At 40.1% G+C, this 26,157-nt stretch overlaps 1 protein-coding gene across 12 annotated transcripts in view; it reads left to right on the forward strand.

The window, feature by feature from the left end:
* RHBDD1 (rhomboid domain containing 1) overlaps positions 1–26,157 on the forward strand; it is a 164,332-nt gene that overhangs the window by 107,084 nt on the left and 31,091 nt on the right.

Consider the following 26,157-nt stretch of genomic DNA (forward strand, 5'->3'; position numbering starts at 1 on the left):
TGATCATTTGCTTAATTTATTTGCTTGTATGTGTGTGTGTGTATCTCATGACATGATTATATGCCCACAAGTGTATATGATTATTATAATTCATTAAAAATTTTAATTAAAAAGTAATTCAAATTGTTTCTAAAGTAGATAGATGATTGAGAATGAGATAGGCAGTATCGTTTTCAAATAGAACTGTAATATGCTAGCACTGAAAGCAAACTTAGAGGTCATCATATCTGACACGTTGGTTTCAGATCAGGAAACAGAGAAAACAAGAGGCTTAATTCTCTGTCACAGTATACTGGCCCATTAACTGTAGTCAGGATTACTGTTGACAGTGTCCTGCCCTAGGAATACAGATGTGAAGTAGGTTGGTTCCCTAGGCTGGCCTGTGGCAGCCTGGGAGTCAGAACCTCTCTGGAAAGTGCTAGATTAGACTCACATTTTCTTTTCTTTCTTTTTTTTTTTTTTTTTTGAGATGGGATCTGCTCTGTTGCCCAGGCTGGAGTGCATTGGCATGATCTCGGCTCACTGTAACCTCCACCTCTCAGGTTCAAGCAATCCTCCTGCCTCAGCCCGCCTAGTAGCTGGGATTACAGGCATGCACCACCATGCCCAGCAAGGCTTTTTTGTTGTAGTTTGTTGGTTTGTTTGTTGTTTGTTTGTTTTTAGTAGAGATGGGGTTTCTGTTGGCCAGGCTGGTCTCAAACTCCTGATCTCAGGTGATCCACCCGCCTCAGCCTCCCAAAGTGCTGGGATTACAGGCGTGAGTCACCCCAACCAGCCTAGACTCACGTTTTCTAGGGCTCCCATGAGTCTCCCTAGAGCTGAACCTCAAGTGCACTTCTCCGTCAGCCTTCAGCCTTCTGGGCTTGACTGCAAGTGGACTCTCAGCCCTCCTCCTGCTGGCAAGGGGAAGTCCACCTGGCCTTTGGAGGTATAGGAGACAAGCAGGTGTTGAAGTGTGAGAAACAGTTCTGATAGATGTGTGTTAACACTTGTTATATGCGGGCTGTGATGAGTGTGCAGTTCGGGTTTTGTTTTGCTATGGGAATTGACTTTTCTAGAAATCCCACCTGAATTCTAAATGGTCCCAAGGTGGACCATGCTGAGAGCCTGAGAGAGATGAAAATGGTACTTGAGCTCATCTATTCTGGTCTTTTAGATTTTGTCTAGCATTTGTTTTGATTATGAAAGTAATATTTATATACTATGGAAAATACAAACCAGCAAGAAGTCAAAAAAGTAATCTATAATTTCACCAAACATAGAAAAGCCACTTCGCATTTGGGTTATATCCATGCACATACCCATAACACAGGCACCTAGAGGAAAGCACTGTAAATATTTTGGTGAAATTCCTTCCAGGTTAATGAGTATTAGGTGGTAATGACTATGCTGAGAAGATTCACATACCCACACAGAACTCTATAAAATAAATATTTTAAATTATTTTCATTGTTTTAGATTGTGAGGCAGAGGCACAGAGAAATCAAATGACTTTTTCAGGGTCACATTCTAAGTGGTAAATATCAGATTAGAGGACCAGATGTCTCTATTCCTAGTTGGGACACTTTTTACGTTATACAATATTATAGCCTCCTCAGAAAATCTAGGCTGCTACTGAATTGTCAGTTAACTAAGTAGAGATTAACATGGTTTTCTTGTAAGTCTGTAGCCCGCCATATAATTGGCCCATGTAACTTAGCTGGAGGATGTTTTGTATTCTTGGAGTTAGATTGGCTGTTGTGATCTTTTTTTTTGAGACAGAGTCTCGCTGTGTCGCCCAGACTGGAGTGCAGTGGCATGATCTCGGCTCACTGCAAGCTCCATTTCCCGGGTTCATGCCATTCTCCCTGCCTCAGTGTCCCGAGCAGCTGGGACTACAGGCACCCGCCACCATGCCCGGCTAATTTTTTGTATTTTTAGTAGAGACAGGGTTTCACCGTGTTAGCCAGGATGGTCTCGATCTCCTGACCTCATGATCCACCCGCCTCGGCCTCCCAAAGTGCTGGGATTACAGGCGTGAGCCACCGTGCCCAGCCATTGTGATCATCTTGAATTCAGAAAACTGAAAACTCAGAGGTATGTGTGGCCACTATTGATAATTCTTTGCTAAATTAAAAAGACTGCATTATTTATAGAGATAGCAATGACAATTATCTTACTTTTGTCTTTATCTATTCATATATGTTTGGCTAAGTTTTTTTTGTTTGTTTGGTTGGTTGGTTTGGATTTTTTTTAATTTTTAAATAGTAGTGACATTTGAATTAAGGATATTTGCATTGTTAATTTAAATAGAACTTAATTTGTCTTTAATAGTTTTCCTTTTAGAAAAGAAATGATTCGTAATAGAAAACAATAAATGTGCTTGCATTAAGTGTGCCTTAAGACATTACAATTTTATGTTGAGCTATTTCCCATTACTGCAGTTACTTATTAGTGGGAATTATTCACATGAGAATTTCCACTGTTGTCCGCTCTGCCTGTCTTAAACAATCTTACTCACAGTTATACCCATTCTCCCATCCATTATATTGTGTTGTGTTGCTGGTGAGAAAAACCAAGAGTCATATGTTAGTTTCCATTTATTATACAGTCACAAACAGCCTCAAAGTGGTCTAGTGTCATCTCATGGCAGTTCTCCAGTGATTCAAAACTATAATCGTGTTGTACTTAGTTATGGAGAGCCAGATGTGAGAGTCATGTATTTGTGTATCTTCACGAATCTCAATCAGAAGACCAAAGATCTTAATAGATACCTGGCCTAAATTGTGCAAAGTTATAAAGATTACTATAAATATTAAACTGATTAAAATTACACTAATTATTTGCTTTGGAAAAATTGCAGATGGCCTCAGTGTGCAGTCATAGGAGACAGGTGAAATAAATCATTATATGAGTTGACTCTTGAATCGTTGCATCGGGATTCTTTACAGATCAAACCAGAACAATCCAAAGCCCAGTAGTTTTTAATTTTCAACTCAGTGAGTCTAAAAGGGAACCACTTGCTTCTGGCTAGCGTGATGCTAAAATAAAATGTAGCTAGCCCATGGACGTTGCAGGAGGTAGTGTTTAATAAGTGTATTCTAGAAGTAACATCGATATAGAACACCTACTCTCTTCATTATGTCTTTAAATAAGCTGGGTCTCTCGGGGTTAGTAAGGCCCTTCTTTTGGCACACTGTGCTATGACAAAGATAAATTTTAAACCTCAAGTAATTTACTATTGTCTAGAGCATGCTTTTTGGAGAGGAGGGAAATAAGTCCCTGACTTACATAGCGCAGGCCCAGTAAGGCCTATTTTGAGTATAACTTTGAGATTGTGACGTTTGTCAGGTCATGCCGCATTTCCTCTCCCACTGGTAGCCTTCATTATTTGCTCATTGTTATTTTAAAGTTTTATATATTACAAAAGCACATAAACAGTGCTTCTTGGTCTGTAGGCGCACCTGTGCAGTGGACTTCTCTGTGTGCTCTGAGGAAGGGATCCGAGTGGCCATTGTTGACAGGCCATTGGCCCGTGTTGATGGCTTGTTTCTGTTGTGCCTTTGCTCAGTCTAGTCTTGCTGGTGGTAGTGACAGGGGTGGGTGGAAGTGAAAGAGCACTGAGTGCCTCTTAAATCAGTTGTCATTTTGGCAGATTCAATCTAAACCAAGGATGACTTCCATATGCAATGGCTGTGAAGGATGTTTTGGCCCAAGAAAATAATACTTAATCAGCAATGTGGTTCATCTTATTACTCTGAGGAGAAAATAACCTACTACCAAATTGTACTCTATTGTAGATAGGATTTTTTAAAACCAAAATAAAAACGTCTGCTGTTTTGTAGCTGCTTGAACCCGAGGCTCTGTGCCCCTGGAGGAGCAGCGGTTGTACAATTGCTGTGCATTCTGTATCTCTTAGACCTTGCCACCAGGCTAGGGGGACACTGTCAGAGTTAATAAGCAATTAGGACATTCTTTCCTGTCAATTAACTGGCAGAATAATGAGACCACAGGAGCACTCTCCTTAGAAATGCCAAGACTTGTGTTTTCTGAAAAGCATGTCTTTCTCTGCTGTTTGCAGCTACATGAATAGACAACTACTTAACACTTAAAAAAATACAATGAAAATTATACCTACAGCAAACAGGAAAGAGAGGTATACAAATGGGATATCATTCACTGTAAACTCAGAATTCATGCATTTTCCTCCTGAGTGGCTGTAGTGATATTATAATATCTTCTGTCACCTTATTTGGCTTCAAGATTGACAGACAGAATACTTAGGTAGTGAACATCCTTTGTTGTATAAATCAATGTCTAAAGTCTAAGTTTTGGACAATCTGGGTATTGATGCCAAATTTGAATTAGTGAGTTCCTGGCCATGGCCTATCTATGGATGTTGGTTTCCCCTTGAATGTGATGAGACCCTAGTGAAGGGTTTTCATAGAGGACTGAGGGGAGCAATGAAAATAGATAAAAGCCCAGGAATAGGGAGATAGTCTGTTGGAGGAACTAAGTCGGTTGTGGCTGCAATGTATTTTTCAAGGGGAGATTTGTGGGACAGGATTGCAATTTATCAGAGTGCAGAGATAAGTAGGAATCAAGTTGTGAAGAGCTCAGTATGATGTGTTTAAAGGTTTTGTATTTAATCCTGAGGACAGTGGAAACAAGAAATAGTTTATTATTATTATTATACTTTAAGTTCTGGGATACATGTACGGAATGTGCAGGTTTTTTACATAGGTATACATGTGCCATGGTGGTTTGCTGCACCCATCAACCTGTCATCTACATTAGGTATTTCTCCTAATGGTATCCCTCCTGTAGCCTCCCACCGACAGACGCCACTGTGTGATGTTCCCCTCCCTATGTCCATGTGTTCTCATTGTTCAACTCCCACTTACGAGTGAAATCATACGGTGTTTGGTTTTCTGTTCCTGTGTTAGTTTGCTGAAAATGATGGTTTCCAGTTTCATCCATGTCCCTGCAATGGACATGAACTCATCCTTTTTTATGGCTACATAGTATTCCATGGTGTATATGTGCCATATTTGCTTTATCCAGTCTATCATTGATGGGCGTTTAGGTTGGTTCCAAGTCTTTGCTATTGTGAGTAGTGCCGCAGTAAACATACATTTGCATGTGTCTTTATAGTAGAATGATTTATAATCCTTTGGGTATATACCCAGTAATGGGATTGCTCAGTCAAGTGGTATTTCTGGTTCTAGATCCTTGAGGAATCACCACACTGTCTTCCACAATGGTTGAACTAATTTACACTCCCACCGACAGCGTAAAAGTGTTCCTATTTCTCTACATCCTCTCCAGCATCTGTTTTTTCCTGACATTTTAATGATCACCATTCTACCTGGCATGAGATGGTATCTAATTATGGTTTTGATTTGCATTTCTCTAGTGACAGGTGATGATAAGTTTTCTTTCATATGTTTATTGGCCGCATAAATATCTTCTTTTGAGAAGTGTCTGTTCATATCCTTCACCCAGTTTTTGATGGGGTTGTTTTTTTCTTGTAAATTTATTTAAGTTCCTCATAGACTCTGGATGTTAGCCCTTTGTCAGATGGATAGATTGCAAAAATTTTCTCCCATTCTGTAGGTTGCCGGTTCACTCTGATGATAGTTTCTTTTGCTGTGCAGAAGCTCTTTAGTTTAATTAGATCCCGTTTATCAATTGTGGCTTTTGTGCCATTGTGTTTTAGTCATGAAGTCTTTGCCCATGCCTATGTCCTGAATGGTATTGCCTAGGTTTTCTTCTAGGGTTTTTATGGTTTTAGGTCTTATGTTTAAGTCTTTAATCCATCTTCAGTTAATCTTTGTGTAAGGTGTAAGGAAGGAGACCAGTTTCAGTTTTCTGCATATGGCTGGCCAGTTTTCCCAACATCATTTATTGAATAGGGAATCCTTTCCCCATTGCTTGTTTTTGTTAGGTTTGTCAAAGATCAGATGGTTGTAGATGTGTGGTGTTATTTCTGAGGCCTCTGTTCTCTTCCATTGGTCTATATATCTGTTTTGGTATCAGTACCATGCTGTTTTGGTTACTGTAGCCTTGTAGTATAGTTTGAAGTCAGAAGACAAGAAATTACTAAGATCAGGCAGAACTGAAGGAGATAGAGACATGAAAACCTGTCAAAAAATGAATGAATTTAGGAGCTGGTTTTTTGAAAAGATTAACAAAATGGACTGCTAACCAGACCAACAAAGAAGAAAAGAGAGAAGAATCCAATAGACACAATAAAAAATGATAAAGGGGATATCACCACTGATCCCACAGATATACAGACTACTATCAGAGACTACTATAAACACTTCTACACAAATAAACTGGAGAATCTAGAAGAAATGGATAAATTCCTGGACACAGGAATACACCCTCCCAAGACTAAATCAGGAAGAAGTCAAATCCCTGAACAGACCAATAACAAGTTCTGAAATATACGTATCAAGCAGCACATCAAAAGCTTATTCATCACGATCAATTTGGCTTCATCCCGGGATGCAAGGCTAGTTCAACATACACGAATCAGTAAACATAATTCATCACATAAACAGAACCAATGACAAAAAACACATGGTTATCTCAATAGATGCAGAAAAGGCTTTCAATAAAATTCAACATCCCTTCATGTTAACAGCTCTCAATGAACTAGGTATTGAAGAAACATACCTCCAAATAATAAGAGCCATATATGACAAACCCACAGCCAGTGTCATACTTAATGGGCAAAAGTTGGAAGCCTTCCCTTTGAAAAGCAACACAAGACAAGGATGCCCTCTCTCACCACTCCTATTCAACATAGTATTGGAAGTTCTGGCTAGGGCAATCGGGCAAGAGAAAGAAATAAAGGGCATTCAAATAGAGAGGAAGTCAAATTGTCTCTGTTTGCAGATGACATGATCCTATATCCAGAAAACCCTGTCGTCTCAGCTCAAAAGCTTCTTAAGCTGATAAGCAACTTTAGCCAAGTCTCAGGATACAAAAACCAATGTGCAAAAATCACAAGCATTCCTACACACCAATAATAGCCAAATCATGAGTGAAGTCCCATTCACAATTGCTACAAAGAGAATAAAATATCTAGGAATACAACTTACAAGGGATGTGAAGGACCTCTTCAAGGAGAACTACAAACCACTGCTCAAGGAAATAAAGGACACAAACAAATGGAAAAATATTCCATGCTCATGGATAGGAAGAATCAATATCGTGAAAATGGCCATACTGCCCAAAGTAATTTATAGATTTAATGCTACCCCCATCAAGCTACCATTGACTTTCTTCACATAATTAGAAAAAACTACTTTAAATTTCATATGGAACCAAAAAAGAGTCTGTATAGCCAAGACAATCCTAAGCAAAAATCTGCATTTTAAGACCACTCTGTTAGATTAGAGGAAGGTGGGGGCAAGGAATTTAAGTGAATCACAGCATGTATACCAGCAGCATTGTAAGTGACCTGTATATGTGTGTACATGCATGTGGACATGGCTGGGAGGCTGACATAGGTCCCATAGCTAATAAAGGGTAGGGCTGAGATTGGATGGAACCCAGTCAGTTTCATTTCACAGTCTATGTATTTTATCGTTACATTGTTTTGCCTTTCATATTGTATTGGTAGGACATAATAATAGTGATATTTGTATTAATAATTTGATTAATAATTTTATTAGTTTGCTAGGACCATCATAACTAAATACCACAGTCTGGGTAGTTTAAACACATAAATGTATTTTCTCACATCTCCAGAGGCAGGAAGTTCAAGATCAAGGTGCCAACGGATTTGGCTTCTCCTGAGGCTGCTCTCCTTGGCTTGCAGATGGCCTTTCCCCTGTGTCCTCCCATGCTCTTTCCTCTGTGCACATGTCCTGGGTGTCTCTTTTTGCATCCAAATTTCCCTCTCTTATAAGGATACTAGTCAGATTGGATTAAGGATCACTCTAATGGCCTTATTTGTAAAAATTAATTATTTTAGTTGACCAAAATTGTATCTGTTTTTCACGTACTCCACAGTGTTTTGAAATGTATATCCATTATGGAATAGCTAAACAACCTAATTAACATAAGTTATCTCACATCCTTAGTTTTTGTGATAAGAGCCCTAAAAATCTACTCTTAATGATTTTCAAGAATATGATACATTGTTATCAACTGTAGTCACTGTTGTACAGTCACTGTGTCATAGATAGATCTCTGTCTAACTGAAATTTTGTACCCTTTGACCCAGGGTCTCCCCAGCTTCCAGCCTTGTAGCCACCCTTCTGCTCTCTGCTTCTGTGAGTTCAGCTTTTTAAGATTCCATATATAAATGAGATCATACAGTATTTGTCTTTCTGTGCCTGGCTTATTTTATTTAATGTACCGTCCTCCAGGTTCCTCCATGTTGTTGGAAATGACAACATGGAGGATTTCTTTCTGTTTTAAGGCTGAATAGTATTCATTGTGTATATGTTGCCATGTTTTATTTATTCATTCACCTGTTGATGGACACTTAGGTTGATTACTGGCTATTGTGAATAATGCCTCAATGAACATGGGAGTGCAGATATCTCTTCAACCTACTGACTTCAGTTCCTTTAGAGGAAACTCCATGCTGTTTTCCATAATGGCTGTATCAACTTACATTCCTACCAGCAGTGTGCAAGAGTTCCCCTTTCTCCACATCCTCTCCAACACTTATCTTTCATCTTTTTGATAATAGCCATTCTAACAAGTGTGAGGTAGGTGATACCTCACCTTGTGGTTTCAATTAGCATTTCCCTGATGTTTAGTGAGCGTTTTTCACATACCTGTTGGCCATTCATATGTCATCCTTTGAGAGATGTCTGTTCAGGTCCTTTGTCCATTTTAAAAATTGGGTTGTTTTCTTGCCTTTGAGTTGAGTTTCTTATGTTTTTTATATTAATGCATTATCAGATGTATGGTTTGCAGACATGTAATTTTTCCCATTCCATCAGTTGTCTCTTCACTTTGTTGATTGTTTCCTTTGCAGTGCAGAAGCTTTTTCATTTTATGTAATCTTGTTTGTCTGTTTTTGCTTTTGTTGACCATGCTTTCACAGCCATATCTAAAAAATTATTGCCCAGACCATTGTAATGGAGCTCTTCCCCTCCATCTTCTTCTAGTAGGTTTACAGTTTCAGGTCTTATGTTTAAGTCTTAAATCTATTTCGAGTGGATTTTTGTACATGGTGTGAGATAAAAGTCTAATACCGCTCTTGTGCATATGGGTATCCTAATGGCTTCCGTTTAACTCCATCACATCTTTAAAGGCCCTATCTCCAAATACAGTCACTTTCTGTAGTACTGGGGTTTAGGGCTGCCACATGTGAATTTTGAGGATATACAATTCGGCCAATAACAATAACATAATAATACTATTATTAATATTAGTATTCTGCTAAATGCTACCAATACTTCAATAGTTTAGTTAAGTCGTATTTTTTGTTCTCATACTCATTCCTATTGAAGTGAAATTAGAAAATTTAGCAAATTAGAGTTTCGTTTGTAAAATATTCATGAAAAGGTTTCAAATTAATTTTTTAAAGTGTTGGCTATTAATGACTTCTTGGTCAAACTTTAAGCTTCCTATGGGAACTTCTACTGTAGAGTTCATGATTGAATATTTTCAGGGTCTTCAGTGGATATCTGGGAAAGGCCAGGGAATATGAAATCCTAAATGTTTTCCAACCCACAGTTAACAGCTAACTGTCTATATAATCTTCCAATTCAATGGAAAGGTAGAATTTAAAGATGATGTTAAGAATAAATAAAGGAGAGTGAACTTTTATGTAAGATACAACTCACATCAAGAACTAAATATATTCATAGTTGCAATGTCTTCAGGTGATTTCTGAGCAAAAGAGAATAACCTTTGTTGTCCGACATGTTTCAGTGAATTAATGGAGATTGTGCATGTATCCAAGGACTACAATTCAAGAAAGACCAAAGATATACTTTGCTAATAGTTTTAAATAACTAGAGGAGATGTTTCGCTAAGAAATTTTGGTTGGTCTCAACCCTGGCTATCTATTAGAATCATTTGGGGAGCTTTGTACAGTTACCAGTGCTATGGCCCCAGAACAAATCAGAATCTGTAGCTAGTGGGGTTGGGGTGAGGGAGCGTGCACAGAGATGGCAGCGTGCAGCCCAAGCATTGGAATTGCTCTATAAGCTCCCCAGGTGATACTAACAGGTCTTTATCTCCTCTTAGGAGAAGAGTTCCCTGAGAATCAAAGGGAGAGGCCCTCATTTATTTTTGTATCTCCCAAGAAGCTGTAGCAGAAGGTAGTGGGTGCTTCTTGTTTTTTTTTTTTTTTTTTTTTTTGAGAAAAAGTCTGGCTGTGTCATCCAGGCTGGAGTGCAATGGCACTATCTCAGCTCAGTACAACCTCTGCCTCCTGGGTTCAAGTGATTCTCATGCCTCAGACTCCCAAATAGCTGGGATTACAGGCACATGCCACCATGCCCAGCTAATTTTTGTATTTTTAGTAGAGACTCAGTTTCACCATGTTGGCCAGGCCAGTCTCGAACTCCTGGCCTCATGTGATCTGCCCGCCTTGGCCTCCCAAAGTGCTGGCGTGAACCACCATGCCCAGCCTGACTTCTTTTTTCTTTTTAAGTTGAAGGTACACTTAGTATCATCCACTGGATGTCCTCCATGTTATATACATAAATTTAAAAATATATAGAAAACCTATATTGTGCCAGGTATGAGCAAGACAGCTTCTTCCCCTCCCCAACTCCCACCTCATGTAAAGAAAGATAAGAACCAAATTATCTGCCCTCAGGGAATGTGGTCAAATGGAAGAAAGAGAGACAGGGAGGGAGGGAGAGTGGGTGGAGGGAACTAGTAAGGCATCAACAAAAATAGCTACTACCTATAAACTAATGCTAACCAAAGAGAAGGGCAGCAGATGGTTGGGAATGTTTAGGGATGGGGTGGGATGGGACGGTGGATGGATGGATGAAAGGAAAGTGGTAATGGTTTCCTAATTTGTCTCCATGATGAAAAAAGAAGCCATTAAGACCAACTTTCGTCACATTCCAATTCTTATTGGAATTGATGCAATTTAGAAAATGTAAAATAGCGTGTTTTTTGTGTATTCTTTAGTCTTGAGTCTTTACTTATGTGGAATGTTAACACAATACAGTGAATTTTAATGATTACTGCTTGTGTTCCTTTCAAAAAAATTGCCTTTTAACATGTTTCTTATTAGAGAGGAATGAAATTTTTTTTTTTTTCAGGTCTTTAGTGGTTAGGAAAGTTGCAGTTCACATGAGCACCAATTAGAGATGATTATAACCCGACGGCGTGGTTGTGCCATTTAAGGAGAGCTCAGCTGACACTTTTTGAAATTGTGGAAAAATGTTAGTTTGAGAGCCAAATGGCAGCGGTTTGGCCTTATAAGAATTACACAGAGTTCTCAGTAATATACTTATTCTAAGGCCTTAGAAATGGCCTGGTCCAGACTGCCTTGGCACTCTGCACCCTAGAAAGAGAGGTTGTTATGAGCTTAGAGCTACATGGCCTAACGATCCCTGAGCTTATCCTGGAATCTATATCATTACACTCCCCATTCAAAGCTGTTTCTACCTTATCACCTAAGTTTGTTTTAACTATAATATACAATCAAAAAGTTAAGTTCTTCAGGAAGCAGTAATGCACATTCTGACCATCATGAGCTGTTCTCCAGCTACCTTAGAGGATTGTCGGTAAGATCCTCTGGTACTTACATTCGCTTTGAGAAGCATCTTGTGAACAACTACAGAGAGGTGGGAAGATCATTATTTTAAAACTTATTTTAAGTTTTAATGGGTTCCAGTGATCATTTTGGTGATGTGTTCTTAAGACCCAAATTATGAAAGCTGGCAACCTAACAGGTGTTGGAAGACTGCAGCAGGCCATCTCTGCCATTTTACATTTAACATTAGTTACCTGGTTATTTTGGCTGCTCTCACATGCGGGAAGAGTGTAGGTGGCACCATCCTCCTCCCGCCATGGCCTCTGAAGCACAGGATGAGGTTAAACGGAAGTCAACTGCTCTTCTTCCTGGGCGGTCATAGCTTGCATTCATTTAACGACTGTTGATCGAATACCTACCATGCTTCCGGTGCTGTGCTGAGAGGATGGTAAATAAAACAGACAGCACTCAAACCCTGAGTGGAGAAACTGGACAGTAAAGAAGACAGGGAGAGGAAAGAGAGAAACAGAGATACATAGATGAGTTTTTCTCATCTATAATTTCCCTTGTGGGAAAGAAGTGATTAATTATTAATAGTGAGGGTGATTGATTTTTTTAAATTCTGAATATTGATATTTCTTAGACCATAGGTTCATTTTTTTCAACAAGAATTTGCGGAGTACCTACTATGATCAAGAGAATGTGCTTGTAGATTTAAGAACCCATGATTTAATAATCCCTTGTTTTGTTTTTATTATTTTATAACAAGGTAATAGTTTTTAGCTTTCCTGTGATACAAATAGACTTTAGTGACAATAAAAATATTAGAAGAAAATAATGATTTCTAGCCACTAGCAAACAAATTGCTTTGTTCTTTCAACTTTTCATCTGGTATTAAATATCATTGCCCACCCCTGCCCCCACCAACCAAAAATAAAGAAAAAGAGAGAGAGATGGGAGAGAGGATGAAGAGATGGACAGAGGGATATATAGGCAGATGGATTGATAAAGGTAGTTAAATTTGGAGGCCATGCTATGAAGAAAATAATTCGGTATGGTTGAAAAAGTAATGGGATTCGGAGAGGAAACTAGGGGGGTGAAGGGTCACCAAAGACCTTTCTAAGGAGATGATAATTAACATTTAAGTTGAGGCCTAAAAGATGAGAAGGAGTGAAGGGGGGCAGTGCTTAGGGAGAAGGAGAAAGTATGTTCATATAATACATGTTCATATACGTATGGCGGGATGTGTTAGGGGTGGGGGCAGGCACAGTGGGGAGCGTTCACCCAGAGGGACTTGCCTTCCTACAGTATTGAGGTAGGGGAGAGATTGGTGTGCTTGAGGGTACTGAAAGCAGGAGAAGTTGCCAAGCAGTGAGTCAGGCAGTAGACTGGGGCCAAGAACTCACAGGACCTTGAGGGCTCAGGGAGGGTCACTTGGCTGAGGGGGCTATGAGCTCTTCTTTTGGATGCCCTGCCTGGCTCTGCCTAAGATCTTGATGACATCATCAGGGAGATGCAGTTGTAGTGTGAGAAGGTGGGAGACAGGAGCCCTGTTTGCACACCCTTCCCAAACCTCAGTCAAGGGATCCATGTGCTTGTTTTGCAAGATCCTGGAACCACTTAAGGTAGCAAGTCATTAATTAGAAAGTTTGCGGTGTTTTGCATTAAAGCTTGTTAAAAGTTGTTAGAGCAGGTTAAGCATTCTCACCTTGCCCCAGGGGCATATACAGCTTTTCTGAATGTTGTTTTGATGTTACTCTTTGTTGTACAATATGCAGCTTTTTAGCATCTAGGGTCACTGATCTTTGAGAATGGGACCACAATGTCATGTCAGCCCAGCTGTGTCCTCCCATCTTGGTTTTGCTGTTCACAGTAATGTATTTGCATGCTAGGGAGGCCATAACAAAATACCAAAGACTGGGTGGCTTAAACAACAGAAGCTTATTTCTCATGATTCTGGAGGTTAGAAGTCCAGGATCAAGGCACCAGCAGGCTTGGTTTCTCCTGAGGCCTTGCCTGTTGGCTTGCAGGTGGCTGTCTTCTTACTGTGTCGTCACTTGGACTTCTCTCTGTGCACACACATCCCTGGAGCCTCTCCCTCTGCTTCTAAGGACATCAGTCCTGTTGGATTAGGGCTCCACCCCATCACCTCATTTAACCTTAATTACCTCTTTAGGGCCGAATCTCCAAATACAGTCACATTGGGGGTTAGGGGGGGTTAGGGTTTCCATAAATGAATTGGTGGGGGGACACAATTCAGTCCCTAAGAAGTAACAATTATCTACCGAGTGCTTAGCACATGCAGATGCCAGGGTCAGTGCTTTACTTGGATTCACATATTGCAATCCCTGTGACAGCCCTATGAAGTCCCAGTTCAGAAATTTGGAAACTAATACACAGAAAGATGAAATGAGATGCACAGATTGTATGATTAGTGAGTGGAATTCAACTTGTGTGCTATCAAAGTACCATCGAACCTCACACTGTTTCTCAATCTCTTGGCATCCCCTCTGGGAGTCCCACTGTGAGTGAGTGGGACTTGCTCCACTTGCTCCCATGCCCCACTAAGCCGTGCCTGCCTCCATCCTGAGGCGCGCAGTCCCACTCAGCATTCTCCCTAGAGTCACATTTTAGCATTGATGTAGTCCCCTCTGCTAGCCGTCATCTGGCCTCTCCAGACAACCCCCCTGCCCTTGTGTCTTTAGTAATAGCTGCAGCAGTAGGTTCCATATTTGACTCATTCCCCAGGAGACATGTAAGCCTGGTGTTATCAGGTGTTACCTATCATCGCCAGTCCCCAAGCTCTCCTGCTCATGATTTCAGGGTGCAGGTCACACATTCTTCTGGGAAGATAAAAGTTGTTGTTGTTGTTGTTGTGATTGTTCGTCTGTGTTTGGGCTACATCTTTTGTACTCTGACATCTTTGTTAGAATTCCGAGTGGAGACATGACTTGGGGCCCAGAATCTTCTAATTATTAGGTTTCCTCTTCCCCCAGAAGGCAGAAAGATCTGCCTCCCCAGTGCTCAGAAACATTAGGACAAATGACACAAGCTGCAGCAAGTGATAAAGGAGAGGACACTAGCCAGAGGCAGTGAGCTGCAGGAATCCTAAGCATGACACAGAGACAGAGGGATCATGGTGTCATTGACCTGCGTGGCTTCTGGCAGTTAGACCAGCTCTTTGGCAATGTGATGTTCCAGGGCCAAATCAGCCCTTATTGTGTTCCTCTGTCCTTCTAGCTTGTGTGTGTCCTCCACACCTGCTTCTGTGCTCTTGTTTACTTACCACTTCAAGGTTGAAAAAGATAAGAATACTTCTTGGTTGGTGATCTCAGTGAGGTATCTTTGAAGTTTATGGAATTTCCCATCTGTAATAGATCTTAGCAAAAATCAATTCTATATTCATTTTAGTGATACTGCCCATGGGGGCAGAAAGGCAGGATGAAATTCACCCCAGATTCCAGTCTTGTTTTAAGCACAAATAACCAAAGGGCCCGATGTGAAGGCACATCAAGCACTTGATATGGTTTGCTACTACTGACAGTGAGTAACGTGCAGGATCAGGTGTGGAACCAGCTCAGTAATCTAAATGTAAGAGCTAACACTCGAAAACTCTTAGAAGAAAATATAGATGGACATCTTCATGACCTTGGATTAGGCACCAAGAGAATAACAACTAACGAAAAGTAGATAAATTGAACTTTATCAAAGTTAAAAAATGTTTGTGCTACAAAGGGTACTATCAAAAAAGTGAAAAGAGGCTGGGCACAGTGGCTCACGATGCCTGCAGTCTCAGCACTTTGGGAGGCTAAGACATGAGAATTGCTTGAGGCCAGAAGTTCAAGACCAGCCTGAGTCTTGAAGTGAGACCCACTCTCTACCACCCCCCCAAAAAAAAGAAGAAGGAAAAAAAAAGTAGTGAAAAGATCATCACAGATTAGGAGAAAATATTTGCAAACCATGTATCTGATAAGGGACTTTTATCAAGTCTATATAAGGAACTCTTACAATTCAATAACCACAAGACAGCCCACTCAGAAAGGGGCAAATGATCTGAATAGACATTTCTCCAAAGAAGATGTACAGAAGTCCCATAAGCACATGAAAAGAAGCTCTATACCATTAGCCATCACGGAAATTCTGATCAAAACCGCAACGAGATACCACTTCACGTCCACTAGGATGGCTATGGTAATTATTTTTAAAGGCAATCTTAGGCTAGCAAGGATAAAGAGAAATTAGAACCCTCACCCAAAACTGATGGGATTGTAAAATTGTATAGCTGCTTTGGACAGTAGTCTGGCAGTTCCTCAGAAGGTTAAACATACAGTTTAACCTGAATATATTAATCACCAATTTTTAAGAGAAATGAAAACATATACCTACACAAAAACTTGTATATGAACATTTACTTTAACATTATTCATAATAGCCAAAAAGTAGAAACAACCCAAATGCTGATCAAATTGATAAATAAAATGTGGTATATGCATACAATGGAATATTATTTGGCCCTAAAAGGTAATAAAGTGCTAATACAGGCTACAATGTGGATGAACCTGAAAGTATTATGCTAAGCGAAAGAAGCCAATGACACATGGCCACATTATATGATTCGATCATATGAAGTGGCCATAATAGGCAATCCATGAAGACAGAGAGTGGATTGGTGGAGCCAAGGGCTAAAGGTAGTGGGTGGGCAGTGAGAGAAGAAATAGAGGGTGATTGCTAATTGGCATAGCGTTTCTGTTTGGGGGTGATAAAGATGTTCTAAAATTTATTGTGGGAATGATTATACACCTCTATGAATATCATAAAAAGCATTGAATTGTCCACTCTAAATAGGCGAATTGTGTAGTATAGAAATGAAATCTCAATGAAGCTGTTGCGTAAAATCTCAATGAAGCAATTATTTTTTCTTAAAGTAGGTATATCATCCTAATAATAGAGGAGAAAAACTGAAGTTTACTGTGTGGTATTCCGAATTGAGCAGTTTGAGTTTAGGATGAAGGACTTTTGTGTATGTGTGTGTGTGTGTGTAAAGCTGGGATATTGAAATTTTAAAGACACCAGATTCTTGGGACATATCTTCTTTTTCACAGACTCCAGGAGTTGGATACCCAGTCCCCAATCCCTCTTTGAGTTCAATCCCTTGATTCAGTTAGAGCTAGACATAAGGCTTTTTTTCTTCCCCTTTCTGCTCTTTTGAGATCTCTTAAAGGATTTTAAGATTTTATAAAACCATACTCTGGTTAGCACGATAAACCTCAAGGATCATAATGTATATGCCCAGAGCCGCCTTATCCGATTGGTAATAGTTCTCTTTAGCATAGAGCAGTCTCAGAAATCTAAATGTCTTCAGGAGCCGAACAGATAACCAATAAATCTCATTAAAGCAGTGACGAATTGTGGGGCCTATTGAGTCTCGGTTTCTTAACTGAAATCTGGGTTGTAGTACACAGGTTGTTCTAGGAATAATGATACCTTCTTTTTGTAAGGATCAAATGAGATGGTGTTTAAGAAGGCACCGTATAACATGTAGCGAGCTATACAGTTATTAATTTGGATATGAAATGAAGTCTGTTCTTTTCTCAAAAAATTTGTAAAGATTAATTTTTATCGTTTGATTGATATATAACCCATAATCAAGATAATTAACATAGCCATCACACCCAACAGATTCCTCTGCCTCTTGGGAATTTACTCCTACTTTCCTCCACCCTTATCCCCTACCAGCCACTGGTCTTCTGTCTCTATGGTTTAGTTTGCATTTTATACATTTTTTTATAAACAGAAACATACCACATATATTTTTGTTGTCTGAGTTAATTTACTCAGCATAGCTACTTTGGAGTTTATCCATATCACTATGTGTGTTAATAGTTCATCCCTTTTCATTGCCAAGTAGTAGTCCATTGTACAGATATACCATAATCTGTTTATCCATTCACCTGATAAACATTTGGATTTCTAGTTTTTGGCTATTGCAAATAAAGCAGCTATGAACATTCATTTACAAGTATTTGTAAGGACATATGCTTTCATTACTGTTAGGTACATACCTAGGAGTGGAATCATTGGGTCGTGTGGAAAGTGTATGTTTACGGTTTTTTTTGTTTGTTTGTTTGGTTGGTTTTTGTTTTGATATGGAGTCTGGCTGTGTTGCCCAGGCTGGAGTGCAGTGGCGTGATCTCGGCTCACTGCAACCTCCACCTCCTGGGTTCAAGCGATTCTCCTGCCTCAGCCTCCCGAATAGCTGGGACTACAGGCGCCTGCCACCATGCCCGGCTAATTTTTGTACTTCTAAAGTAGACATGGGGTTTTACCGTATTAGCCAGAATGGTCTCAAACTCCTGACCTTGTGATCTGCCCACCTCGGCCTCCCTAAGTGCTGGGATTACAGGCATGAGCCACCGTGCCCAGCCACATTTATGTTTTAGTAAACTGTCAAACTGTTTTCCAAAGTGCTGGTTCTATTTTACATTCTCTCCACCAGTGTTTGAGAGTTCAAGGTCCTCCCCATCCTCCCCAACACTTGCTATGGTCAGTCTTTTTAACTTAAGCCAATCAAGTGGATGGGTAGTGCCATCTCGTTGTGATTTTCATGTATGTTTCCCTAATGAATAATTACGTTGAACATCTTTTCTTGTGTTGATAAGTCTGTTACTTTGGCATCACTTCACATCCAGCCTACTCTGTGCATAAGAGAATTTCACTCTTTTAACTGATTGCATTGGAATGCTGACCAACATGTCATTAGGAACAACTGTGGATTTTCTGTTACTTTATATTTAACTGGGCATGTTTGTGAAAGGATCCAGAACATCCTCCAACTTAATTTTCTTTGTATGTGTTAGGTTATTTCGATGCTCTAAAATTTTGACCAAATTAATTTTTAAGGTGTGGCCTGATTTCAAGGCAAAATTAGGAGTTATCAACTTATTTTATTAGATGTCTAATTCTGTAAATGAATATATATACAGAAGTGGATTTCCAGTTGAAATAAGCTCTAATATTGACATCTCGCTATATTCAGAAATAAGATGTTTGAGTTGGGAGGGACCTTAGCAGACACTCTCCTCAGCCATTCCCTTCATGCCCCCTGCAGCACTCATAAGGGGGTTCATCTTTCCACTGTCAGAGATTGGAGTATCTGGAAGGACCTTGTACAATAAGCATACAACAAGAAAAATTCTGCTTTTGTAGATTGTTGCTAACTGACCTTCGTTTGAAATTGTTTTATAGTAGTTACTTGATGGTAGTTATCAGGTGAGATTTAGCCAGCCAGAACATGCACTCCCTGTTAAGAATTTCATTGCGGTGTTTTTAAATATATGTAAAGCGTAAAAAGGGGTGGGGGAGTAGGCAGAAAGAGCCTAGAATCTGTATTCCCCTCAGTCTGTGATGAAGGAAGCCCTTTGCAAGCCTTGCTTTCACAACCTCAACATGGCATGGGCTTTGCAGTCATTCAGGTCTGAGTTGGAATCCCAGCTCTGTCTCTCCTTCTCCATGAATGGGGTCATAAGGGATTATGGGTATTTTGTGGGTAGGAAGGTATATTATACCCTCCTCGTGGGGCAGCTGGGATGCCTACCTGAGATAGGAGATGGAGGGCACTGGCACCAGGAAGGCACTGGGTCTGTTTCCTTTTCTTACCTCTTTCTCTTTCTCCTCTTCCACATGTTTTCTCTCATCACTTATCTTAGGTCACTTATAGAAATCGTTCTTTTTACTTCCATTGCAATCAATTTTGGAGATTTCTCCAAAAAGATAATAATGGTAATGAATACTTAAGCAGTAACATTTAGCAAGTCCCTTTTATGTACCAGGAATATCAAGTACATTTCATGCATTTTTTTTCATTTACTTTTCACAAGAACTCATGAAGTAAGCTACAGTTAAGGCAGAGAGGAAACTGAATGAGTGATGGAGTCAAGGTGTGAACCCAGCCCTAGCTGACTCCAGAGCTCTTAATCACTGTGTATATTGCCCCTATATCTAATTTTAGGAATGCTCAATTCTCTGTGCTTCCACCCCCATCCAGATGATGATAATGAAAACAGTAATAGCTGGTACATACCTTGTACGGAGCACTGGTCTGCCTGCTTTCCACATATTAACTCATATAAGGCTCACTGTAACCTGTTACAGGTTCTATTGCTGTCCCCATTTTTGTGATCCCCATTTTTTAGGTGAGGAAACCAAGGTGCAGAGAGGCTAAGTAACTTGCCCACTTACTCAGGTTCACATAGAGTTACAATTGATGTTCAGTCTGTCATTCTTAATGCCTCAGGTGTCTTTGCCCTATCACTGCATCATTTCTTGAAATTCATTTTAAGCCCATTTCAGACCAATCAGAGAAGAAATGGGAACTCCCTCCTGCTTAGCTTAGACATCCCAACTACTTTTTCCAGTAACCTGTAGAATTCTTTCCTTATCCTTGCTGCAGTCTTTCTAAAGTGGTGATATGTTGGACATTTCATCCAAAGGCTGAACTGAGACTAATGCCTAAGCAAGAAAGAAAAAATAGCAATTTCATTAACTAGGAATCTATTTACAGTCAATTCCCAAGGCTCATTGTGCAGTCAGTGGTTCTGCATCATTTAGAGTTGCTAATAAATGAAAGTCTTTGTGTCTTTCCAAGTGCCTTGATATTTACAAGTCTCATATTTTACCATAGGAAGTGGCTTCAACAAGCATATTCATGTGTTGACAGTTCTAATTAATACAAGTAATTAGCCCTGACAGAACTGTGAAAAGGAGACCCATTCATAAATTTGCTAATTATGTTACTCTGCTCAGAATTTAATCGCAGTCTAGTCTTTAATCATTTCTGTATATGGGCAAAAGGCCATCTTACTAAATTCTTCAGACTTTTACATTTACTTCTGGCAAGAGGATTTTACTGAAATTAATTTGTGGCTGCAATTTAATTTTCCAGTATGCAGGAACTGGTAAAGAACACAGATTCTAATCTTTCTGGAAAGAAACAAGAAAATGAGAAAAGGCAGACAAGGGAGGAGGAGGGCATCAAGTACATACCATATGCTTTCTTACATGTAAAGTTTGTACGTTTCTACCTATTTTGATGCCTTTTCTGAAAATAAAGATAGTCTTATTTAGGCCACTGGTAGGTTTATGGTACCAAAAATTTGAAGATGGTTGGTTACTTTGATCCAAAGTTGAGCCCTCTTCTCTTGGATGTAAATCGCCTACTTTTTTGAGTGCTTTTGTTCTCGAGCAGGGGTTCTCAACCTTGGCACTATTGGAACTTTGGGCTGGATGATTCCTTGATTCCTTGTCGAGGTGAGTGTGACTGCCCTGTGTATTGTGCGGTGTTGAGTAGCATCCCTGGCTTCTACCCACTAGATGCAAGTGCACCTCTCCCCTAGTTCTAACCCCCAAAAGTGTCCCCAGATGTTGCCAGTTGTCTCCTGGGGAGCAAAATCACCCCTGGTTGAGAACCGCTATGCTTCAGAGTAACTTAAGATAAAAAAAAGAATCCAGTAAAACTTCTATATAGAACACTTATAGCAGCTGTAGCAAAATCAGTAAAGCACCTTTTCTTGGAATCATTTACCAGGCATCATGGTACAGAACCCAGATTTGGAATGATATTCCTTGAATTACAATACCTCCTTCCTATTTTTTCAGCATTAAGCTCCCTCTGGTCCTCTTAGATAGAAAGTAGAGTTGTGCTTGGCAGTAAAGTAGCTTATCTAAAACCCTTTTACTTTTCTTTTTGTTAGCAGATACACTGGGCTCTCCACATTCATGGAATTAACATTTGAAGTTTTGATTACTTGCAGGTGACCCCAATGTTCTGAGTAATCAACTCCCAGTGTTCTTTGTCTTCCTTTCCAGTTCATTGATTCCTTACTTTGTGGTCTTGCTCTCCTCCCTCCACTGCTTAGATTTCTGGTCCTTATAAATACCTTCCATGCCCTTGCTTCTCAGCCTTTCTTCCACTTACCTGGAAAAATCCCAGACTTGAGTGAGCCTGGCCAGTAGGCTTCTTGGAATGTGGATCTGGCAGCTAAGCCTTATTAGAGAACATGACTCAGCAGAGCAGACTGAGCCTATTATACATGCACATTAACCTCTCAACTATCCTAGACGTCCCTAAGAAAATGGAATCCACCCCTAAGTAATGCCCCCAACCTCCCATCATGAAAACTACAAACGAACCTGTTCTGTACTCACCACCCCCTACTTTACTCGTTCCTTCCTGACACCTGAGCAGGGAAGTCTTCCCTTTTCAAAAGCTAATCCTTCACTCACCTACCCCAGCTTCTCAGAAAAATATTTTGTCATTGATTATCCCCTTTTCCCTTGTGTCTTCAGCCTCTCAGTCTCTACTGGATCCCTTCCATCAACACTGAAACATATTCTTAGTCTCTCTCCTCTCCTATCTTGAGAGAGAGAGGAAGAGAGCAAGTGAATATGCAATAACACACAGCAGCCTTTCAGTAACCATCCTTCCCCGTTCCATTTACATTCATATTGTCCTCTTCAACTTTGAATCTTGCCTGTACTACTACAGTCGTGTTGCTACTCCCATTATTCCAATGAAACAGTTCTAGCTAAGTTCCGCTACACCCTCTATGTTGCTAAGGCCTGGAGTCACTTTCCTTCCCCAAATTTACTTAACATAGTTAACTACTCCTTCCTTGAAACCATACCTTTTTTCTTTCTTGTTTTCCCAATGTCACACTTTCCTGGCTTTCCTACTATGGTCTGGTCTCTTTCCTGGGTCTTCTTTGCATGCCCACCCACCTCCACTTTACCTTTGAATATCAGCCTTCCTAATGACTTAATTCTAGGTCGTCTTTTCTTCTCCCAAGGCTTTAGTTGCTATTTATATGCTGGCAACTTCCAAATTTATCTCTTCAGCCCAGTTTTCTTTCTGAGCCTCTAAAATTGCATATAAACATACTCAAGGACATCTCAGATGCATCATGTACAAACTGAATTTATAATTCTTTTATACCTTTGCAACTCATTCCTTTTGGCCTTTTGGACGTAGTGAGTAACCAAGCCTTCTTGATCGTAACTCAACATACATCTCAAATCCTTTCACTTCTTTTTACATCCATTAGTGAAAGCCACTGTTCTTTACAAACGGATAGTAGAAGGTGAGGATGTAGAAATAAGAGCCAGGTCACACAGGGCCTTTTAGGCCATCTAGGACTCTGATTTTTCTCGGAATGAGATGGACCCATTAGAGGGTTTTGCTCAGAGGAGTAACATAATCTAACTCAACTTAGAAGGACCACTGTGGCTGCTGTATTGAGAATAATTTGTAGAGCAGCATAGTGGGTTGAATGTTATCCTCCGAAAGATATGACCACCCAGAACCTCCAAGTATGACCTCCTTTGAAATAAGGCTCTTTGCAGGTAATTAAGGTAAGGATCTCAAGATGACATCATCCTGGGTTAGGGTCAGGTGTCCTGATAAGAGACAGAAATGGAGAAAGCAGACACAGATGAATGAGCCATGTGAAGACAGATTGGAGAACAGTCACAAGCTAGGGAACACCAAGGATGGCCAGCACCACCCAAGCTGGGCTAGAGGCATGGAATGGGTTCTCCTGCAGAGCATCCAGAAGGAACCAACCGTGCCAACAACCTTGATGTCAGACTTCTGGCTTCCCAAATGGCAAGAGAATAAAGTTCTGTTGTTTTAAGGAACTCAGTTTGCAATAATTTGTTATAGCAACCCTAGGAAACTGATACAAGCAGCAAGGGTAAAAGCGGAAGGCCAGTTAGGAGTCCATTGCAGTAATCCAGGCAAGAGAGGACTGCGGCTCCACTTAGGTAGTAGCTGTGGAGGAGGTGTGAAGCGGTCAGCTTCTGGACACATTTTGCAGTAAAACAAAAGGATTTTTTGACAGAATGCTTGCAATTGTGAGAGAGATAAGTGAAGAATGACTAAGGTTTTTGGCCAAAACCACTGGAAAATTGGAAGTAGTTCAGGTTTACAGGAATTAGAGTTCAGTCTCAGAGTTGTATACATTGAGAGAATTAGTAGTGCTCCATGTGCCATCATCCTGGACCCCTGTTGACTTTTAGGGATGGCACCATGTTTGAGAGGCTACAGAAGAGACCAGAGCCAGTGAACAAGACATAGAGTTTATAGAGAGGACTTACAGCATAGTCCAGTGTCAGCGGCCTAGACAGGAGAACCGCAATTGCTTGAAAAAGCATGAAGTTTATAGCAAAGACACAATGAAAAAAAAAACACGGGCCAATATCATTGATGAACATAGACAGAAAAATCCTCAAAAAAATACTAGCAAACTGAATATAGCAGCACATCAAAAAGTTAATTTACCATGATCAAGTAGGCATCATTCCTGGGGTATAAGGTTGGTTCAACATACGCAAATCAATAAATGTAACTCGCCACATAAAACAAAAACCATATGATTGTCTCAATAAATTGCTAGTTTTTCCATCATTATTTAGGAGAGTAGTTAACTAGTGTTAAATAAATAGATCCTTGATGCTACTCATCTTGGAGCTATGGAGAGTTCCCCAGGTGAGAAGCAAGTCAATCACAAGAAAATGCCAGCAATTTGGACCACCTGTCCTTGCACTCTTCACCATAAGGCTCATCCTTGGTATCAGTTTTCTCTGCCTATGGTACCTAACTATATAGATGGGATTCTCCTAGGGGGCCTCCTCAGTAGCCCGAAAGCAACACTGTTCAGTAGAAGTATCTGCAGTAACGACGTGCTCTGTGTTTTCATTATCCAATATGGTAGCCGCTAGCCACAAGTGCTGAGCATGTGGAATGTATTTACAAATGGATAGTAGGAGGTGAGGATGTAGAAATAAGTACAATGTAGTGCCACTGAGCAATTGAGTTTTCAGCTATACGTAATTTTAATTCATATAAATGTAAATAGCTATGTGTGCCTGCTGGCCATTTTATCAGTGCAGATCTAGAGCATTTGTTCTAAAAGTGTTGCCTGGAAGCTTGTTAGAAATGCTTATTTTTGGACCCTGACCTCAAACTCCTGGGCTCAAGCAATCCTCCCACCTCATCCTTCTGAATAGCCAGCCGAGACTACAGGCATAGGCCACCCATTCTTTTTAATTTTTTTTTTTTTTTTTTTTTTTTTTGGTAGAAATGGGAGTAGGATGGGTTGTGGGGAGGTTGGGAGCATAGGAGATGTACCGCACCAGAAGCTTTGCGTGTGAGACCCGGGATTATGTGTTTTAATAAGCTCTGTGGGTGATTCTGTTGTACAGTAAAATTCGAGAACCATTGCTGGGTCCCACTCTCAGAGTTCCTGATTTAGTTGTTCTGGGATGGGGTCTGAGAATTTGCTTTTCTCACAAATTCCCTGATGATGCTGTGATGCAGATCTGGAAATCATCTGAGAACCTGTTATAGAAGATGGACCAACTCTTTGTGAGGTGGCCCCAGTTCCCAAGAGTAAATTGCATAAATCCCACATAACAAATATTTCAAGTCAGGATCTCCCAACCATACCCTCCATACTTGATGAAAATCTTCCTAGCTTTTTTCCTGTGATCTGGTAACAAACTGTGTCTGGCTCATAGGAGGGCTGTTAAGTACTTGTTGAATTATTAAAGAGATTATATAAACTAGCCTGAATAAAATATCTGAAGTTGATATTTTCCCACCTATATCCCACCTATAACTTTCTGCATGTGATGGCTTTTTGGCCTTCATGATAACCTATTAGTGGAATTCCACTTTTCTGATCCGTAATTCTACAACTCGTTGTAGAAGTCATTGTTGTAGTAATTTTTCTCTCTGTAGCTTGATAAATTTTAATTGTTATAGTGGAAAGAAGGTAATTCTTAACTAGAGAAGGGTGTAGTATGTCCACACCCCGAAGAGGCATTTGCAAATGTGTGTGTGAGAGGGCTTTTGGGTTGTTGAAATGATGGGAGTCAGGGTAAAGGGGGTACAATTTTCATTCAGTGCCAGGGGCCCAGGAATGTTAAATACCCTGCATGCACAGGACTGTCCTGTACCATGAAGAGAAACTCTGTAACCTGTTGGTAGGTGACAGTAATATTTCTTCAGTAAAATTACTTCTAAGGCCATGACTCTCTTCTGCTAGTTATATCTCTTCATGAGCATTTTTTATGAGTTTTACTTATCTCATAGGAGGGTGAGGCACCCTCTGTCCTGCTCTTGCATAACATAATTTAATTCTTGCAGCAAATATTTAGTGCTGTGTAGTTTACAAAGATAGGAGACATGAGCCTACCTACAAAGAAGTTACAGTACCAGCAATAAGCTGGAAATGATGTAAGAGTTGTATAAACTGGAGGAACACAGAGGGGATATTACCTGGTTTTTCAGTTAAGGTTCAACCAGGAGACAAAACCAGTGGAGACATATATTAAGAGCTATTATTGCAAGGAAGTGCCTATGTGATTGTGGAGGCTGACCAGGCAAGTCCAAAATCTGTAGGGCAGGCCTTCAGGAAGGGTGA

This window comes from Pongo abelii, chromosome 11, assembly GCF_028885655.2.
Source record: "Pongo abelii isolate AG06213 chromosome 11, NHGRI_mPonAbe1-v2.0_pri, whole genome shotgun sequence".
Classification (NCBI taxonomy): domain Eukaryota; kingdom Metazoa; phylum Chordata; class Mammalia; order Primates; family Hominidae; genus Pongo; species Pongo abelii.